Here is a 21,699-nt window from a genome sequence, read left to right on the forward strand (position 1 = left end):
CACTTTTCTAAAGTAAAATGATTTATGGCACATTCAGTCAAAACTGTCTCACTTCTCTTACTTCTATACCTGTTTATTCCAGTTCAGGTTTGCCAGGAGGGCCGGAGCCTGTCCCAGATGCTATCAGGCAGGGTGTGCCTGGGACTGGTCATCCGTCCATCAAGGGCCAACACACAGAGACATGCAACCACAAGGGCGCATTCTGAAGCACTAATTAATATAACGATGCATGTTTTTGTGGGATTGTGGAGAGAAGCTGGAGTACCTGGTGAAAACCCAATCATACAGGGGCAGAACAAGCAAACTCCACACAGAAATGCACCAGTTGAGGTTTGAACCAGGAACTTCAAAGCCATGAGGCTTTCTTTAGCTCTTCAAAGCTATGCTAACATATATTGTTAGCCGTGTAGCATTATTGCCTAAGGCATATTTTGGCCAAATTGTATTATCTCCCCAACTCTATTTAATACTGGTCTCAAAGATGATGACCGCCGTAACAGAGATGTTACCTGTTTTCAGCAGGTGAAAGAGGAGACGTAAGGAAACGTCGCATCTCGTTTTCTCTCCAAGATCGTGTCTGAGTAAAAAGTGGAAGTGCCGGCCCCTTTAACATTCCCAGAGCAACAAGATAGAAAACACTTTTCCATAAAAAATACTAGAACTGATATCGTCACAAAATAATTACAAATAAAACTCAAATAAATGTGGTAACCTTATTTTAGGTGTGCCTCATAGTCTCTTAACACTGATTCTCTTAACTTAATCACTGTGCAGTTAATTAAACTCAGTCACTTCAGGCAGAAAATAAGTATTCTGAGGCAATTTTTTTTCTTTTTTTATTTTAGTAAATGTAACTGGTTAGCTTTTACAGTGTAAATGCATGGCATCTGGTGGCAGCTCAGCAGACATTAAAGCTTTCTGCAGTGTCAGTCAGCTCAGTTTTATTCCTCAGTGGTGAAAGAATTATTCAGAAGTTCTACTGAAACAAAAGTATAAAAGAATCATGTTCTTTTAACACACAACAACCTTGAAATACTTAAATACAGATACGCTGAAAATGGCCAGGGATTCTTGACTACCTCACAAAGAAAGCACAATATATGAAAGGGCTGTGTTTCTGAGAGGTCAGTCTCCTCACTTTTCACATCAGGCTTTTGCATAAACAAAACACTTCCATCTATTGTGTACCAAAATGTTATATTTCCACATCTTCTATTACTCTGTATTCTAAATTATGTTTTACAACTTGTATTTTTATTTGAAATATTTTGTTTTTCAAAGCTTAAAAAGAAACACACAAAGAAATGTGCCGCTATAAATAGCCTTTTGCTTTTTGGCTGCTTCTTGGTTAACTACAGTGAAAGCCATGTCAGTGGCAGAAGGAATGGTCAACTCATCTGCTATAGTGTGAGATTTTTTAAACCAGAAAACTCTGCAAACTACTTCAGGTGAGTTGAGCTCTTAATAAGACAGATGCTGCTTTAGTAAAACAACTCTTCTATATGATAGGTGAGTAGATGCTAATATAACACACTGTGGTCTGTCTCCATTACCCATCATTGACCATTACCATTACTTGACCATTAGCTGGTAATGCCTAGGGATGCAAGATATGCCTCATCATATTTTCTTATCTTTTTTTCCTTTGGTAGTTGAAATCTCTGTTCTTGATTTATCATTGCCTGTCCATTGTTACTTTCACAAATTTGTCCATGTTTTGCTAGCAGTGTAAAAGAGAAGTAAAAAAAAGTTTTATGTAGCCTTGCTGTGCCCCTCTGTCATGGCTTTGGCCCCCCAGTTTGGGAACCACTGACTTAAGCAATAATGACTCACTTTAAATGTGGGAAAAACAGCTACTATGTAGTTTACAAACAAACAAGAACATATGGACAATCCTATCCTAACAATTATTGGAGCAAAGATAAATAATGTAATAGAGTCCAAGTATCTGGGTATTATATTAGATCCAAAGCTCAGCTTTAAAAAAACACATAAAACACTTGAGCTGCACTCTGGAAAACAATCTTGCTATTTTCAGATGTATCAGAGATTCAGTTACGCCAGAAGGCGCTAAAATCTTTCTGAATGCAATGATTTTGTCCCACTTTCTTCATTGTATCTCGAGCTGGTCACCAGCAAATGGCACAATTCTGAAACCGCTTGAATCTCTATATAAACAAGCCATTAAGATACTGGATAAGAAAACACAGCAATGTTACCACTGCTGTATACTTGCTAAGCATTAGATTTTAAGTTTTGGTAAAATAACAATGTATGCAAATGTATGCTTGGTTTATAAGTGAGTGTTTGTTAGATTTGTCTGGAGTCCCTTCTGCCTGCCACAGGGACTACAAGGACTGAATGGGGCGGCTGTAGCTCAGGAGGAAGAGCAGTTGTCTTCCAACCGAAAGGCCGGTGATCAGCTCCATTATATTGCTTTCCCTGACTACATGTCGAAGTGTCCTTGGGCAAGACACTTGACACGCTTCCTTCCGATGTGCCTATCAGGGTGTGAGTGTGTGTGTGTGAATGGGTGAATGTGACATGCAGTGTAAAGCGATTTGAGTGGTCAAGCTGACTGGAAAAGCACTATATAAGTTCAAGTTTATTTACCATTACAGATGGAAATTAACGAGAACACTACAATCTGCTACAGAGCATCTTTACCTTGTGTATGATATCTTTGTTGTTGTTGTTTTAAACGTCGTCCCAGACAAAAAAATAAAAAAGGAGAAATAACACAAACTAAATCTAACATAGAAAGACTAAAAACCTAATGTTTTATTAACTGAGATGCTACATAGAATTATCTGGAACACGTAATTTTATGGCTCTAAATCACAAAATGGTCATAATACAATATCAAATTGATTTATTTAAAAACATTTTGGTTGTTAAAAGAAAATGGAAAGAAGTACACGTTATTTCAAGAGACCGTCTAACAGATGATTCCTGCATGTTTGATCAATACGCAATATTTTAAATTTGGTCCTAATCAATTGACTCATTGATCATTGAATCAATGTAGACTGATGTAGTTACACCCTAACACATACACGACATCTGCTGATGTGGCAGAATTCCACCCACACTCAAGAAAAGTCTGTAAAAATAGCGACAAATGTTCTATAAAAAGTGAAGGAATTTTCCATTTAACCTGTAGGCTTTTTGTTCATTTGTGCATTGCATCGTAGTTGCATATTAGAGATTAGTTTGTTGTTTTTTTGTTTAGATTTAATTTTAAACTAAGTTTGACACTGCTTCAGTCAAATATTAATACAGCATAAGTCTTTGCAAAAAATTTGTCATAGCGTTCTCCTGTTTTTTCCTACCACGCGACTTCCATTTCATCTGAAATGACTTCCTTTTCAAGTGAAATTTCACTGTAGTGTGTGAATGATTTCAGTATTATGTACGAGAGCATTTTATCACATAAGAGGAGATTTTAGTATAAGTATTTCAGTATAGTGTATAAGAGGCAGTTTCAGAATGTTGTGTGAATGATTTCAGTATGATCTATGAAAGGTTGAATGACTGACTTAAATTTCACGTGTGTCTGTTAGAGAATAATTCAGCCCCTCATACACCACTACCGCTACCTCCAATCCATGTCTGTACTGTTGAATGGTAGATGACAGCAACGCTCCCTGGTCATGTTTAGACTGCCAAATGCAGAGAAGAACAATCCATGAATTACACTAGTTAAAATTATGCTTTAAAGGAGGCTTAATAACAGATCATGGATAAACTAAATAAAATTCAGTCACTTGTTATCATTTCAAGATTTTAATTTGGTTCAAATTTTTTCTTTTAGTGTTTTAGTGTCTTTTAGTTTTTCTTTTAGTGTGGTAATGAGTAATCCCTGAAGACCCAGGAATTCAGCCACACACACATACTCAGAATGAAAGTTTGAACAGAGTATGATTTATTGAAACCGGGAGACTGGTGGGGAGAAACAGGATGCAGTCCAATAAGGAATGGAAATCCTGAGGGAATGTGAGGTTAGAATCCTGAAAAGACTCCAGATATTAATGTGCAAATCCACAAATCCAAAAAGGCGTAGTCATAAGGCAGGCAATGCTCAAACACAAAAAGGCAGAGAGCGGACTACTTATCGGGGGATCTGAATCCAGAATAACATTTGGCAGGAAAAGTCTGACATGGATCAGGCACGAGAGGTCCAGGGTACAGCCAGGGTCCAGGGTTGACAACAAGAATCTGAAACAAGAGCAAAGCAGGATGTCAACAAGGTAAACAAGTTGACCATCTGACAGCTGAATATCCACAAATCCTAAAGTTGCTCGGCACAGCACAGCAGTCAGACCACCATGCTGCTTTCATGATTCTGGAAAAAAACAAAACAAAAAACTAACCCTGGGACCAATAAACCACGAGACCCACTGGTTTAACTGGGTCTCTTTGTTAGAAAAAAACAGGTTGCAGCTGCTGCTGCTTTTGTAATGCTAGAAATATTTGTTGGACCTAGAAGTTTTGGATCTAAATCAAATAAAACTTTTTTTTATTTGTTTAATTTTAAAGAAGATTTCAATGTTAATATTTTTGTAATAATCTCACATTAAGTCATTTCAACCTATGAATTACATATCATATATTTATAATATTAAAATGAGTTATAATAAAATATAGGTGATGGTCTGGTTACAGGTGTGGGCGTGGCTCTGGAGGACCCAGGTTTGAGTCCTGGTGTGCCACTGGATGTAAAACCACTGTGGGCCTCTTAATTTTTACTAACGGATTAATAAAAATAAAAATGATCATTTATAAATAAAGTTTTGTCCATCAGCTTTACATTTAGATAACAAAAAGCTTTATGCAGTTTTAGTTCTGAAAAGTCTTCAACTCCCTGTTCATCTGCAGGTTTTCTGAACTCAGTAAATTAAACAAAATATTCACTGAAGAGACAAATTATTTGTCAGTTTAGGCTAAAGATCAGTGATGTTACTGAATGATGCAGATAACGGAGAGGGATGGATTTAAACACATTAGATATTACAATGTCCTAGACGGCAGATTTTTATTACTACTGAAAAAAATGCCTTGTCACTGTGAACATCTGCACCTTCTACACAACATAGTGATCAGACAGAGGCTTCTTCCACTCTGCTATATGTACTCTACATGTACACAAAGTCATACCAGACCATAATGAGCCCTTATAAAGACTACGCTATATACTGTATGTTATTGCTAAGCAATCATTTTACTTTTCATTTGCAGATTAACACTATTATTCTATTCTATTAACATTATTTGCCCACCCTATCGGCTAAGCGATAAAATGACTTGTGTCAGAAGGAAATAAATTGATCTACCCAGCTCGAGAAGACCATCAGCTGGTGTGGTGGTGATGGTGTCCATCTAAATGTGATTCTTCACGTCAACAGCTCAAGTGGAATTGCTCACGGTGGGACAGATAGGGAGCAGCTGTGAGTAATTGTTTCGCTCAGTTGCAGAGGCTCATCCTGGTCCTTTATAGATAAGCTGGGCTAAATCTTCCTTGATGACTTGGGAGAGCAAAGGAGAAGATGGAGACAGAGGAAAGCAAACACCAGGCCGTGCCCGGCCTGTGTTTGAAGCGTCCCTTCAAGACCGACAGCTGCAAATGGCTTCTTTTATCAAGTGAAAAGAAAAGAAAGAAAAAGAAAGAGGGTATTGTTCAGCTTGTTTTCCATCCTCCGGGCACCATGGCTTTAATGACAAGGAGTTTGATATTCAAAAGTGTCAACAATGAATGGAAGGTGGTGTCAGGGGGAAGATCTGTTGGTGGCTCAGTTGCCGTACAAGTGGAAGGAAATCCTGAGATGGCTTTTGTTAAACAGAAGAAGTGAAGGAACATGTAGAAAAGGAAATAGAGACACTTAAGGTGATAAATCAACATTAAACAGGAATGTAAAAGTGGGTGTATGGATGTGGGCAAAGATGGAGAAAAACCAGAGGGCGTTTAAAACATTTCTTACCTCAAGAGAATGTGGCAAATAAAATAGAGAAGCTTGGAATACTTGTGAGAACATAGGAGCAATACTGGAAAAATACCTCTGGAGTCCAGGGCCTGTCTACCTAGCTTTATGGAAGAGCAAACGGTGTGGCAAAAGTGACACAAAGGTGTTGCAGTGCTTCTTCACAATAGATGGTGAAATCCTGGACATGTCACAGCAAGAGAGGGATGGACGTTTTATAGTATATATATATATATATATATACTATATATCTTAGGACTAGGGCTGGGCACATTAATGCGTTATTGCGTAATGCATTAATTGATTAACGTCAATGTTTTCATTGTATGTTACCGCATTTTTTTTTTACTTCTTGCTCCTTAAATAGCAGTAGGCTTTCTTATAAAGGAAAAGAACATTTTGCATGTAACAATTCGATTAGTCAAAACATTTCACGTGATTAATCGTGATTACAAATTTTATGTTTATTGTTGCCAAGCACCAATAAATATAAAGTGTGTATTTATATATATATATATATATATATATATATATATATATATACACACAAATATTAGTTCTGGGCACGTTAACGCAACGATTAATTAACGCTGTTAATTCTTTTAATCACAAGTTTGTTTTCGTTTTTTGTTTGTTTTTTTGCTAGCCGCTGGCTTTAATGACTGAATTATTATTTTTAATAAATGCGGTTTTAATTTATGCAAGACAGCAAAGGTAAGACATGCTTTCTGACTTTTACAAGCGTGCAGCATAAATCGGGCCTTCTTCTGCCTCTGGTTCGGTGAATCTTGGTCATAGCGAGATGAAACTTCCAGCTGTGGAATCTGTGAGATGTGAGCTTTCAGTAGAGGAGTCGTTTGTTCGTGTTCATGGGGAAACATCATCTGTGTTTACGGACTTTGAGTGCCTGGTTTTTTAATTGTTTGTTGTCTTAACTGTGTTTGGTGGTGATAGAAATGGTTTTGCTGAGCTGGTAGCTGAGATTCTAGACTACCCACAGCTCATGACCATAGATGAGGGTAGGAACGTAGATCGACGGGTAAATCGAGAGCTTTGCCTTTTGGCTCAGCTCCCTCTTCACCACGACAGACTGATGCAGAGTCTGCACCACTGCAGACGCACCAATCCGCCTGTCGATCTCCCGCTCCATCTTTTCCTCACTCGTGAACAAGACTCATGATATTTCAGTATATTGATATTTTCTTACACCCCTACTACCCACAGCTTGTGACCATAGGTGAGAGTAGGAACGTAGATCGACTTTCTTCATCACAACAGACTGATTCAGAGTCTGCGTCACTGCAGATGCTACTTGCTTTCCTCACTTGTGAACAAGACCCCGAGATACGTGAACTCCTCCACTTGAGGCAGCACCCTATTGCAGACCCGGAGAGAGCACTCCACCCTTTTCTGGCTGAGGAACATAGTGTCGGATTTGGAGGTGCTGATTCTCATCCCAGCAGCTTCACACTCGGCTGCGAATCGCTCCAGTGAGAGCTGAAGATCACAGCCCGATGAAGCCAACAGAACCACATCATCCACAAAGAGCAGAGACCAAATCCTGAGGCCACCAAACCGGATCCCCTCAGCACCTCGGCTGCGCCTAGAAATTCTGTCTATAAAGGTTATGAACAGAATCGGTGACAGAGGGCAGCCTTGGCAGAGTTCAACCCGCAATGGAAACGATTCTGATTTACTGCCGGCAATGCAGACCAAGCTCTGACACGGTCGTACAGGGACCTGACAGCTCATACAAGCGAGTCCGGCACTCCATACTCTCGGAGTACCCCCCCACAGGAGTCCCTGGGGAACACAGTCGAATCCCTTCTCCAAGTCCACAAAACACATGTAGATTGGTTGGGCAAACTCCCATGCCCCTCAAAGGCCCCGGAAAGGGTGTAGAGCTGGTCCACTGTTCCACGACTGGGACGAAAACCACACTGCTCCTCCTCAATCCAAGGTTCGACTATCGACCCTCCCACAGGCCAAAAAGACCCGATAGGACTCCTTCTTCGGCTTGACGGCATCCCTTCCTGCCGGTGTCCACCAACGAGTTGGGGGGTTACCACCACCACAGGCACCGACGACCTTACAGCCAAAGCTGCGGCTGGCCGCCTCGACAGTAGAGGCACGAAACACAGCCCATTCGGACTCAATGTACCCCGCCTCACCTGGGACACGGTTGAAGCTCTGCCGGAGATGGGAGTTGAAACTCTTTCTGACAGGGGACTCTGCCAGACGTTCCCAGCAGACCCTCACAACACGCTTGGGTCTGCCAGGCCTGACTGGCATCCTCCCCCACCATCTGAGCCAACTCACCACCAGGTAGTGATCAGTTGACAGCTCCGCCCCTCTCTTCACCCGAGTGTCCAGGACATGTGGCCGCAAGTCCGACGACACGACTACAAAGTCGATCATCGACTGTTCGTTATAGACAGCCCTTGACGAGCACAGAAGTCCAACAACAAAGCACCACTCAGATTTAGACGTTCCTCCCAGTCACGCCCCTCCAGGTCTCGCTGTCATTGCCCACGTGAGCATTGAAATCCCCCAGCAAAATGAATTGCTATTTGGTGCATAAGCACAAACAACAGTCAGGACAGATCCCCCCACCCGAAGGCGAAGGGAGGCTACCCTTTCGTTCACCGGGGTAAACCCCAACGTACAGGTGCCAAGTCGGGAAGAAATGAGCATAACTACACCTGCTTGGCGCCTCTCACCGGGAGCAACTCCAGAATGGAAGAGGGTCCAGTCCCTCTCAAGGACAGTGGTTCCAGAGCCCAAGCCGTGCGTCGAAGTGAGTCCAACTACAGTATATCTAGCCAGAGCTGCTCAACCTCGCGCACCAGCTCAGGCTCCTTCCCCGCCACAGAGGTGACATTCCATGTCCCTATAGCTAGCTTTTGCAGCCAAGGATCAGACTGCCACGGTCCCCGCTTCTGGCAGCTGCCCAGCTCACAATGCACCCGACCCCTATGGCCCCTCCTGCAGGTGGTGAGCCCACGGGATGAGAGGCCCATGTCACCCTTTCGGGCTGAGCCCGACCCGGGCCCCATGGGCAAAGGCCCGGCCACCAGGCGCTCGCCTCTGTGCCCCACCTCCAGGCCTGGCTCCAGAGGGGGGGCCCGGTGACCCACGTCCGGGCAAGGGAAACCTTGGTCCTTGCTTTCTCATCATCATAGGGGTGATTTGAGCCTCACTTCGCCTGGTCCCTCCCCTAGACACCTGTTTGCCATGGGAGACCCTACCAGGGGCATGAGCCCCCGACAACATAGCCGCTGCACACACTCCTCCACCACGATAAGGTGGCGGCTCAGGGAGGAGCAGCGGCTTTTTTTTTTTTTTTTTTTTTTTTTTTTTCCTGGTATTTTAAGTTTCTCTTCTCCTTCCTGTTGGTTGTGTAACTGACTATCCCTGCCAATCTTGGTCAAGTAAGGGACCTTCCATTCATATAAACCTCAGTTTCCCTGTTGTTGAGCAGAGTGAATCTTTAGACGATGGTTCTGTCATTAATCTATTTTTAAAATACACACAGTAAAAATTAGCATGACAATTACATGATTAATGGTTCCTCCGTCTGGGTGATTGTTTAATTAGGACCACTGGAGAATAAGAGTTAAGATCAAATAAAGAGTCCCTTGTTCCTGGCCAGAATTGTCAACATGAAGCAGTCATTGGTGAACCAATGAAAGGTTTATGACATAGTGCTTTTAAAAACACTCCATCACACACTGCCTTCCAAGGCCAACTGATGGCTCATTATCCTGCGCTGAAAATTGCAGCCATCCTCAACAGAATTTCAATTATACACTCCTTAAAACACTCAGTGGATTAAAGATGTTACAAAAGGCCATTCACTGCAATCAGGCTAGCTGATTATCTTTTCATATATTGAATGAAATCTGTACTTCTAATTCGCAGAATCCTTCTTTTAATATCAATTACTCAAGCTTGCTCTTTTGTGTTCCCATCCACCTTTTTACATGTTGCTTTCAAAATGATGAATTGAAATAATGGAGAGAAATATTAAAGGCCCTAGAAATGATGGAAATTATCACTGATGTAAAGATTGACAGCTAAATCTAGATCCAAATTTAGCAAAAACAAACGTTATAACCTCTGTAGGCAGACCCGCTGGTCGAATATAAACCAGTTGGCTCGAGCAGAAAAATTCAACTGAAAAGAAGCTTTGCTGAAAATCTTTAAAGCACAGCAAGACTTGAGTCAACATGAGCTTCAAATATAAGACTGGGGCCATAGTAATACACCAGCAAAATCCACCAGTTCACCCAACCGATGTCTGATGGAGAACATCCGTAAGGAGAAGAGTGAAAAAAAAGTAGTTTCCTAACTGCTGCAGAAGGCTGAGCTGAGCAGAACTCATTGACAAAAGTGGATTAAGTCTTCAAATTCAACTACATATGCTAATTTTGTAGCCGCTGAATAGCCAAACATGGGAAGCCCTTCACGGATGGAGACTGTTTAAAAGATCATTCATCAAGATTTCAGAACGGCTATTCTCAGAGTTCAAAAACAAAAGTGAAACTTTACAGAAAATCAAAGATATGCCTCTCTCTACAAGAACTGTCAAGACAGAACCATAAAAATGGCAGAAGACATCACCAGACCGCAAATTAAAGACATCAATTCAGAGGTGACGCTCTCAATAGCCTCTGATGAGTTTAAAGACAAGGGCGATACGGAACAAATAATGCTGTTCTGCTGATATGTCAACTCTGCTGGGGCACAGGAAGAAATGATGGACTTGTAAACCACTAAAAGGCCAAAATCGCGGGGAGGACATCTGTGAGGCTGTCTTGGATTGTTTAAGAGGCAAAGAAATAAACACCACACATGTGGTGTCAGTATCACTGAGCATGACGGGCGCAGAAGGGCTTTGTGGCTTTACTGCAGAAGTCGCTGGGTAGAAAGCTACTGACATTTCCCTGCATCAAAAGGAATTGTGTGCTCAAACATTTCCTCCAGTGTGCACCGAATGGATGTTATTGAGCTTATCAATAAAATAATGGCAAAAGGTTTAAATTACGTCAGTTTTGTTTGTTACTTGACGAGGTGGAAGAAGTGCAAGCTGACAGTGTTTGCCAGAGATTTACAGAGAGGTACCCTGTCCCACTTGCAAGAGTTCAAACAAGCTCACAATATAAATTCGGAGTATTTGCAGAGTTCAGAGAGGAAAACAATATATCATCCTTCCCTGTCACTCCTCAGACCATTGATGCATCGCTGTTGAATATGACTGCATTTGCAGGTGTAAGTGAACCCGATCTTGAGATGGATCCGGCTGACATAGCTGACAAAGATATATGGGTGTCCAAGTTCCAACGCTTGACCGCTGATCAGAATCAGAATCAGAAATACTTTATTAATCCCTTCAGGGAAATTTGTGTTTCCAGTACAACCTATCCAAGACTAGACAATAACAACATATAACACAAACAGGATCAGGCATACTGAGGCAGCAGCCGTTTCAACAGCGCTCCTTGTCTTAGATGTAGGTGAAAGGTAACATTAGGGGAGTAAGATGTAGCTGGAGAGGATAAAAAAAGGCATCTCCACACTGGGCCTAAGGGCCCATTATTGAGATACAAAAAACACTCCTCATCTTGAAGATGTGATCTTGCTCACAATCACAAATGTAGAGATATTGAGAACCTTCCTAATCTGACAAACTTGTGTTCGAAACTTGGAACACCATCTCGGACACTTACATGGACATGAGAAAGCATGCATTTGGAGTCCTGTCGATATTCGGGTCAACATATGTATGTGAGCAGGTTTTCTTGAGCATGAAGGTGATTAAAAACAGACATCGCTCATGCCTCACAAACAACAGCTTATGGTCCTGTGTAAAGATGAAGGTGACATCTTACAGCCCCGATGTGTAGACGCTGAGCAAAAGTCACATTAATCACATTTACGAAAACTTTGCAAGTATAACATGTAAAATATATATTTTGCATTGTTTAGTGAAGAGGCTATTTTATTTGAAAGCAACTTTAAAGCTAGCGTCATCTTTTTGGAGTTCTAAATGATTTTGGTGCATGCAGAAATAAAACTGTAAAACTGTCTCTGGAGCAGTTAACTAGACTTTGAGCAAAAATATCAAAACACAAAAAAATGTTCTCTCACTCTTTTCTCTACTCTCTAAGTTTCTGGTAATATTTACTTACTAAGGCAGGGCTTTACGCGGTTAGTCCAATCACAGCGTAAGATATTGTTTAAGACTTGTTTACATACAAAGACTTTAGGTTTAAATAAATCGTCTTTTAAACTTATTTTCCCATGTCCAAATCAACAAGAAAATGCATTAAAACACATACTTTATAGAGACAGATTAATAACTTGGTTGAAAGTGAAACACAATCTTAGATTGTTACTAAAGAGAAGAATTAATTATTCATGAAATATAAACACACATTTATACCATTTTCACGTATACTTTGAAAATCCGGGACCTGGAAGAAAGTTCATATTTGCAATAATACATCCTCAGTTTAGTCATGAATGTTTCTGGCCAAAAGTTTCTGTAAGTCTGAAAAGTTTCTTTTGTGACCAAAGTAACAAACTTTGAAAACGGCCATTAGGACGAGTTCTAACTCCATGTTCAAAAAATAGTGTGTCCCAGAAACTCGGTTCAAATTACCATTTGTGTTTTCCTAATATGTGGAATCATTTTAAACTAACCATCATAACAAAAATCCTCAGTTGAAGCTGTTACTTTCTATCTGGTGTTTCTTTGTTCTGCTTTTTCTCCTCCGTTCACTCTCTCCTTTCTTTTGCCCCCCACCCCTTTGTCAGGTCCAACATTATTTATGAAAATTTAACCAGGGCCGGACCAGGACCCAAAGTCAGGCCGGGAGTCATACACTCACTCAGGCCACCCCAACATATATACTGCATGCATGTGCTCACACTTGTGCAATTGTACATACACACACACATGGACTTAATAATCACCAAAGCTCCTTATTCTAGACCAACATTCACATAAAACTACAAATCACTAGTCCAGTGTTTCTCTGTTCTCGACAAAAGGTTCAATACAAAAGTCAAACCAGGACTCTTATATTAATGATCTTGTGTTGAGATAAATAACATGATTGTTTTATTTTGTCCGCAAATCATTTAGATGCAAGTTTACCGAAGTACATTTAATACACCAACAACAATATTCATTACTAAAAACATGAAGTGGTCAACAGCAAGTTCACCTGATGTGATTCAAAATACATCAGAAAATTAAAAAGTCTTCTCAGCTTAGATAAGACACTGTCCAACTTTAGGAGGGGTTCCTAAACTTTATCATGCAGCGTTTATCATGTGGAGATATGTTTGGCTCAGCAGGAACCACCAAATATTTCATGCAGGAAAACAAGCCATGTCATTACCATGGGAACAGAAACACATCCACACACACTCCATATGGGGTTTTAACTAAAACCTCAGACATCAACATTTTACCCAACAAGCATAAAATGCTGCAGCCACATTATTTACGTCCAGATTAACACACTGACACACTGATTAAATCAAAAGTTCCCCCATCAGCATTTAACCTGGACTAAAGATGTTCTTCACTCTCACAGCTGTGCTACTACTTGTGTGTTGGACAGGGACAGATGTGGACAGTACATATGGACAGAGAAAGATGTGAACAGGGACAGATGTGGACAGGGACAGATGCGGACAGTATATATGGACAGAGACAGATGTGAACAGGGACAGATGCGGACAGTATATATGGACAGGAACAGATGTGGACAGGGACAGATGCGGACAGTATATATGGACAGGGACAGATGTAGACAGGGACAGATGTGAACAGTATATATGGACAGGGACAGATGTGGATAGTGTAGATAATGACAGGGACAGATGTGAACAGTATACATTGACAGGGACAGATTTGGACAGTATATGTGGACAGGAACAGATGTGGACAGGGACAGATGCAGACAGTATATATGGACAGGAACAGATGTGGACAGGGACAGATGCAGACAGTATATATGGACAGGGACAGATGTAGACAGGGACAGATGTGAACAGTATATATGGACAGAGAAAGATGTGAACAGGGACAGATGTGGACAGGGACAGATGCGGACAGTATATATGGACAGAGACAGATGTGAACAGGGACAGATGCGGACAGTATATATGGACAGGAACAGATGTGGACAGGGACAGATGCGGACAGTATATATGGACAGGGACAGATGTAGACAGGGACAGATGTGAACAGTATATATGGACAGGGACAGATGTGGATAGTGTAGATAATGACAGGGACAGATGTGAACAGTATACATTGACAGGGACAGATTTGGACAGTATATGTGGACAGGGACAGATGTGGACAGGGACAGATGCGGACAGTATATATGGACAGGGACAGATGTAGACAGGGACAGATGTGAACCGTATATATGGACAGGGACAGATGTGGATAGTGTAGATAATGACAGGGACAGATGTGAACAGTATACATTGACAGGGACAGATGTGGACAGTATATATTGACAGGGACATATGTGGACAGTGTAGATAATGACAAGGACAGATGTGAACAGTATACATTGACAGGGACAGATTTGGACAGTATATGTGGACAGGGACAGATGTGGACAGGGACAGATGCGGACAGTATATATGGACAGGTACAGATGTGGACAGTGTATATATTGGCAGGGACAGATTTGGGCAGTATATGTGGACAGACTGTTATAGTCAAGCAGCCAAAGTATTAAAATATCGACCTGTTAGTTACAACACAAATAATTAATGAATTATTTTATTTTATCCAGGTTATACCAGGAAACCCCAAATATGACCTAGTGTTTATAAACGGTAGCATATCCATGTGTAGTTGTGTGTTTAGGCTGATGTGGTTTAATAATAAAACAACAAAGCAGTGCAACATTTCCAGTAGAATAAAGTTTAGACAGGAGGTAGCAGCCTCCCCGCTCATTATTACAGCTACATAAAAGGCTCATGGAGAATCTCAACCAGTGATCTTCAGATAAGTTTGCCACCAAACAACACGCTGTCCCCCCTGTATCTGACATTTATTAAACGTCAACTCACGTGACATCGCGGGTGACTGGACACCACTGCTGGTAGAGGATCTGAAAATATTGGAAATTTTCCTGCCTCCTCATCCTTCGCCTTCTTTTTTTATAAGTTCTCTTTCGGAATCGTCCCGTTGCTCCCGACGGCCAGTCCAGGCCTGAATTCAACAATAGACTAAAAATAAAGAATAATACTTAAGTATCAACTGGCACTTAATATCCATAAAGCTGCTCGTGCCAGAGAAAACTGCACCGCAGCCAGACCATCATTTTGCTGTCATGATGCTGAACACAAGTTAAAAAAATAAAATAAAATATGCATAGTCACATCATCGGTATTCTAACCACTTCAATGGTGGCTGTTCCAGTGTAACATTAACAAAATGTTCTCATGTTCTACAGCATTCTTTACTAAAGATGCAACCCGGAGAGAAAGCAGAGCAGCCAGAGGCTATCAGCTGCCAGAGTGTCCCTGATCCCAGATGTCTCCTCGTGTTTGGACAGGAAAGCAGGATGGAAATGGCAGCAGGGAAGTGGAAGCTGTCGACTCACATCTGCAGGAGGAACACGCTCTGAACAGCAGCCTGGTTATGTGAGACTGGCCTGCCAGAACGAAAGGTAATCTCAAAAATCACTTTCAATACGTCCAGCAGCAAGTGCAACGTAATGGTCCTGTACGTAGCTTCTTCGTGGATTACCACTGTGTTTTCCTCAGAAGAAGAGTGACAGGGAAAGTCCATCGTTCTGTGTGCCTGTTCTGATCCTTGTGTCAGAGGCTGTTATAGTAAATACAAGCCCAGCTTTTCTTCATTTAAAGAAAAGTTACAACTTTTTATGAACTGGACATGTGAAGATTTATTTAGGTTGAGGTCAGACGGATGAATTAGCAAAACTCAAAACAGCTGAACTCAAAATGTAAAGTTTACTAATCAGCTGTTCAGTAAAATGAAATTCTTTAGTTGAGACAACTTTAGGTGATTCGTGCCTTCATAAATGCAACCGAAGGCACCGTGCAGGTAAAATGGTTGCTCACATCCTGGGAATAGACTCATCTCCCCATCATCATACTATGAATACATGTTAGAGATAATGTGAGACAACAGTGTGTAGTTAAGTATATTTGTGTCTATCAGTGTGTATGGTTTATTCTGTATAAATATATTCTCTTTACTGAATGGACATATACTGAACATGCTTGCAACTTCAGCATGTAAAAAGTCATGCCTTTCCTCATAAGGGAAATTCAGGCCAAGAAAGACAAGAAAGCAGAAAAAATGAAGAGAGAAGCTTCCTGACTTCTTTGAGAAGAGATGTGAGCAGCACACCTGAACTAACACAATTTGAGATAACAGCAGCACGTTGGGATTCATTTAAGGACAAAACAGATTTAATTACGATCAGAAATTCATCATTTGAGACGTTAAAAACATTTCGGTTTGTGTCAATATTTTATCCCCTTCTCATTTATCAACCAGGACATATTTATTAATGGATTCCTTGGAATCTCAGGATTGGGAAGATTGCTCTGCCTTAAAAACTGAAGACAAAAGGCCTAAAAAACCATCATGTTTACACCAAGTGATCTTGGGTTAAAAATGATCAAATGAAACAGGAGAAAAGTTCAACTTTAAGGCCATAATGAATTATAAATAAGGCAGAGTCTGATTATTATTACCTACTGTTGGTGCATATTAGTCAGATTTAATGTCTTATAATAAATTTAATTATGAAAACGGGCTATTTCTTAATGATGACAATAATGCAATATTAATTGTTTAATTACCTCATCCAATGCATCAACTTGACAATAAAGTTTTCAGGTTGTACCATCCACCAGAAAAGTGTTCATTCTGCATGTTAAGAGATCCAGTGTAGAAGAACTTTCCATCAGACGGCAGGTTCAATACAAAACATGTCCACTACTTTTTCTTTCACATAGATCTGTCCCAAAGACCTACTCCCTTCCCCCTTTCATTTTTATATATTTGTATTTGCTCTGCGTTGTTAGGTGTATTTTTTGTATTGTTGTATTGTGGTTCTTGTGTATGCACAGTTGTATGTTTGTATGTATGTACATTATTTCTTCCTGCTGGGGCCTCTTGGCCAGGTCATGTTTGCAAATGAGAACTGGTTCTCAAACATTTTTTTTACCTGGTTAAATAAAGGTTAAATAAATAAAAAGATTTTTTTTTTTTTTTTTTTTACAAAGTAGGTTACAATTATATTTTATATTATGTGTTGTTTCAGGTTCAGCAACAGTTTTTTTTGGAAGCGGCAGTAACAGTCGGGTTAGCAAAGGGAAGCAGGGGGAACATAACGTGACTCATTTTATAAATATAACAGGTATTTTTATAATAAAAATGTGATCTGAGTAATGGGGGCCTGGGCCCCTGTAGAGCTCTATGTCTAGCAACGCCCCTGCCAGATCCCCTTACTTGAGTTTACTTAAAACAGCTTTGCAGCTGATGCCTTTTAGGTCTGCTCTGCACTGAACTTCACTGGCAAACACAGCAGGTCTTTGTTATTACAGTGTAAAAAGTCCAATTTCATGTGTGTGGGACCAACAGATTTATCTGTCCACTGTTCTGGAAATTTCCTGTGTTCATCTTGAAAAGTTTGAACAATTTTTCTTCTTTTCTCGTACCTGCTCGTCCCCGCTCCACCATCTTAACATCTGTTTCCGGTTGCTGCAGCTCAACGCTGTCTACTAGTCTACTGTCTATCTATATCTTCAACCCCCACAGGAAGATCTTGCATGCTTCTACTATGGTGTGCTATGTTACATATATTTTATTTGTACTATTTATTCACCTGTGAAGAAGCACCGGTGAGTCAGCTCTAACAGATCTGTGTTTGCAAACTGTCCTGCCGTCTTGTGTTTGGAGGACTTTGTTATTTGAGATGTTTTAAATTTTATTTATTACCTGGAATTATGGGAAATTTGTAACTTCCACATGAGCTACAAATTAAAACTTGGTGATCTTAATAAAGACCCAAGCTGTCATTCAATTGACTTGATTGTATTTCCCGTGGCTATGTGGGATCAGGAGTACCTGATGGAAATAAAACCTAAGCGTTGTCTTTGATGAGGAAGGTTTTTTAGAAAATAAAAAAGGCCTCATGTGGAGAACAGGAGTTTATTTTATGAGATCCTGAAATCTTTAATGTAGCAGCTGATCTTCAGAGGAATTAATTAAATGAACTTAGCTGGGAGGAGAGGCAGAAGTCCATACAACAGAGGTAAATTAAACATTGACAATCATTTACATGGAAACAATTGCATTATAAAGCACAATAGCTAAAAAGAAAAAAGTGTGATGGAGGCTCAAATTTAATGAATATGAAGCCAGTGTTTGTATAATTTTAGAACAATGGATAATTGACTTGAATTTATTGCATGTGGCACAATAAATAGATAAATGAAAAGTGTGGTTCCAGTTCAGCCTGAACTCAAACACAAAATCAAATATTTTCTTTGTTCAAACAACAAAGGCACAAACTCTACTACATCTGCGAGCTGTGAGCGCCATGACATCATATTTAGTGTATTTAACTGTCCAGAAACTGAAGTCAGCCAGTTGTTTGATCCCCCTCGGCATTGTGGGAAGGACTGGACGATGAACGCAAACAGACTGTCAGCCAAATGCAAAGGAAGACCCCCAAGTGTGAGATCTACGCAGCAGGCTGCTATGCTCTGGCGGCTGGCGTTGCCCACCCTGCCAGATGGAAGGCTAATCATAGGGACAGCCTGCAGCTTGAGCCCCTGAGTTAGCCCAGCCTGTATGGACACAATGCAGGATGCTAAGCTCTGTCTTTCCGTGTTCTGGACTGTCACACTGCAGTGTTTGCTAACTCCATCTGTCTTTCTCAGTTTTGGATCTGCTTCAGAGTTTGACAACATTTCATATCCCACTTCCTGTCTGTTCGTTGCTTGTTGCATTCAGATATTAAAGGAATCCACGTACAAATTCTACGATGGACATGAAACAAAATGAATGTCCCTGACTCTGGATTCCTGTCTCTGAGCCAGAGCAACCCTACATACATGCTATATTTCATGACCAAATCTGCCGGTTGAGTTGAGCCAGAAAATCTCAAAAACAATCACAACCATCTCTTTTTGATTGTGTGATTTGCAATCCCAGTCTGAGCATGGTTCAGAGTTTAAACTTGTTTCCAGGATCCAACTCTCAGTGAATGCTTATGTAAACACAGACCCATTGGACCTCACAGTGTCCTGCCATCTTGACTTTCTTTAAAATTGGCCGTTTGTACTACTGGTTGTCTAGATGGCAAACCACACACCACCTACACCCACCTCCACTTTATTTGCTCCACCTCTTCAACTTCCTGTGATAACAAATATCTAACCAGTCAATCACACGGCAGCATGTAGTCATGTAGACGTGGTGAAGACGACCTGCTGAAGTTCAAACTGAGCATCAGAATGAAGAAGAAAGAGGATTTAAGTGACTTTGAACATGGCATAGTTGCTGGTCTGAGTATTTACTGGGATTCTCACACACAACCATCTCCAGGGTTTCCAAAGATGGTCTGAAGAAGAGAAAATATCCAGCGAGCAGCAGTTGTCTGGACCAGGATGTCTGGTTGATGTCAGAGGCCAGAAGAGAATGGACAGACTGGTTGGAGATGATAGAAAGCCAAGAGGAAGTCAAATAAGCACTGATTCCAGCCAAGGTCTGCAGAACAGCATCTCTGAACTGTAGTTTAATATATTTTTTAATAGGAAAAAAATATCAAATGCTCTCAGGGGGAGGAAAGGAGGGTTACCACTTTTGCAAACCACCAGAGAATGTCTTGTTAGGTTTCTTGTTGTCAGAGTAATGAAACCTGGCAGGACATTTAGCTCCACTGCAAGGAGCATGTTTGATGGAGACTCGTTGCCCAGAGCTGCACAGCCATTCACAGCCTTCACTGCCCATCACATGTCTGGGGAAGGTTAGAAATCATTTAACTCTCATTATGTTCGGGAAGTGTAAGAGTCCTCATCACACAGCGAAGAGCAGCCGCGGTGTCAGCCAGTGACAGGCCTCTTTTGTCAACACAGGGAAGGAAATGGACAATATGGGCAAAGTGTGGTGAGATAATGTTATGCTAATACAGCATGTCAAACATGTAAAAGAATTAACTACATGTGAACCATCTCATTTAATTTCAGATGGATCAAGTAACATAAGATTAATGTGTAGAAGGAGGAGTAGGAACTTGTTTTGTTTGCATGCCAAACTATTACCCACATTCATTCATTCATTTTCTGTACCACTTAGTCCAGTTCAGGGTCACCCTGGACAGGTCGCCAGCCCTTTGCACTATTACCTACAGATTACCTTAATAATCTTAAAATAAGTGGATTTTATTTTTCACTAGTAAACCAACAAATGATTAAAATGAAACAAAAAAAAGGATCCTGGATCCAGAAGAAGAACCAGACTGACAAGGATGCAGTAATAAACAAGATAAGTTGCAGGTAAGAAGGTGGCAAAGACCTGAGAAGCCATGGCTGTTTCAGATGGGTCTGCCAGGAATAAAAAAAAAGAGCAAAGAAAGAGGAAAAGTTGCACTTGCATTCACATGGAAAGAGGGAAAAACGGGCGGAATGGGATAAACAAAGCACTGCCAGAGGAGATGATGACATTAAGAGTAGGTAATGAAAAATGGATAATTAAAAAGGTTTAAGGGGGTGTGAGACTGGCTTTGGGGTGTTTTGATTTAAAGTTCTACCAAGGTAGGAGGTGCAAATCAAGATCCCTATTATTCTCATTACTCAGCAGTTGGCTGGATAATAAAATGTAAGAGAGGCTATTTTTATTGTAGAAAAAGAAATGATTCATGTTTGAAAAAAACGTGCACTTGTTGCTCTTATTCCTTTTAATTTTAGGTTTATTTTATTTTCTACTTTTAACATTTTTTTAAGGGTCAAAAAGCAAAATTGTTTCCCTGCAACGTTTGCTGTTGTGCGCTGCCTGTAGACCAAAACAAAGTGAGCCACACCACCCTCTACCTCTTCCCTACACTTTGCCCCCGAATATCTGCCAAGCATTTTGTGGACCATGTGGAGAAAGTAAGTAAGTAAGAAACTTTATATTGTTACTTGCCCATGAGAAGCGTCTATTATAGCCCTTTTAGCTCTCCCATTGCTCTCCACCTTAGAAATACAAGGCCACTGCTAACCCAGGTTAAGTCCCTTTCTTTAACCGATAACTTCTTCAACAACGTCCATAGGTAATGTCGGATTCTGCCTGTCTTCAGATGAACGTTTCATTCTACTCTCCGTCATTTAACTTTGAAAATACAACCTGCCATTGTTCGCTTCCTCCAGCCTTTTATTTGGATGGTGGGCTCTGAGAGGAGGGAGGAGGCTAGTGATGTGTGATACCCATTTTCGGTGTGATACCAACTAAAATACAAGCCAATATTGGGGATACCGGTACTTTGATCAGAAATTTAATGTGTTTGGAAAATCACTTTCAAAGCAGCTACGCTGAGGGGAAGTGGTCATTACATTTTTATAGAATACTTTGTGACACAAACTGAAATTACCAGTAAGATACATAAACATATAAATGCCGGAATAATTGCAGATGTTCAACACCTACATATTATAATAT

Source organism: Melanotaenia boesemani, chromosome 17, assembly GCF_017639745.1.
Source record: "Melanotaenia boesemani isolate fMelBoe1 chromosome 17, fMelBoe1.pri, whole genome shotgun sequence".
Lineage (NCBI taxonomy): Eukaryota > Metazoa > Chordata > Actinopteri > Atheriniformes > Melanotaeniidae > Melanotaenia > Melanotaenia boesemani.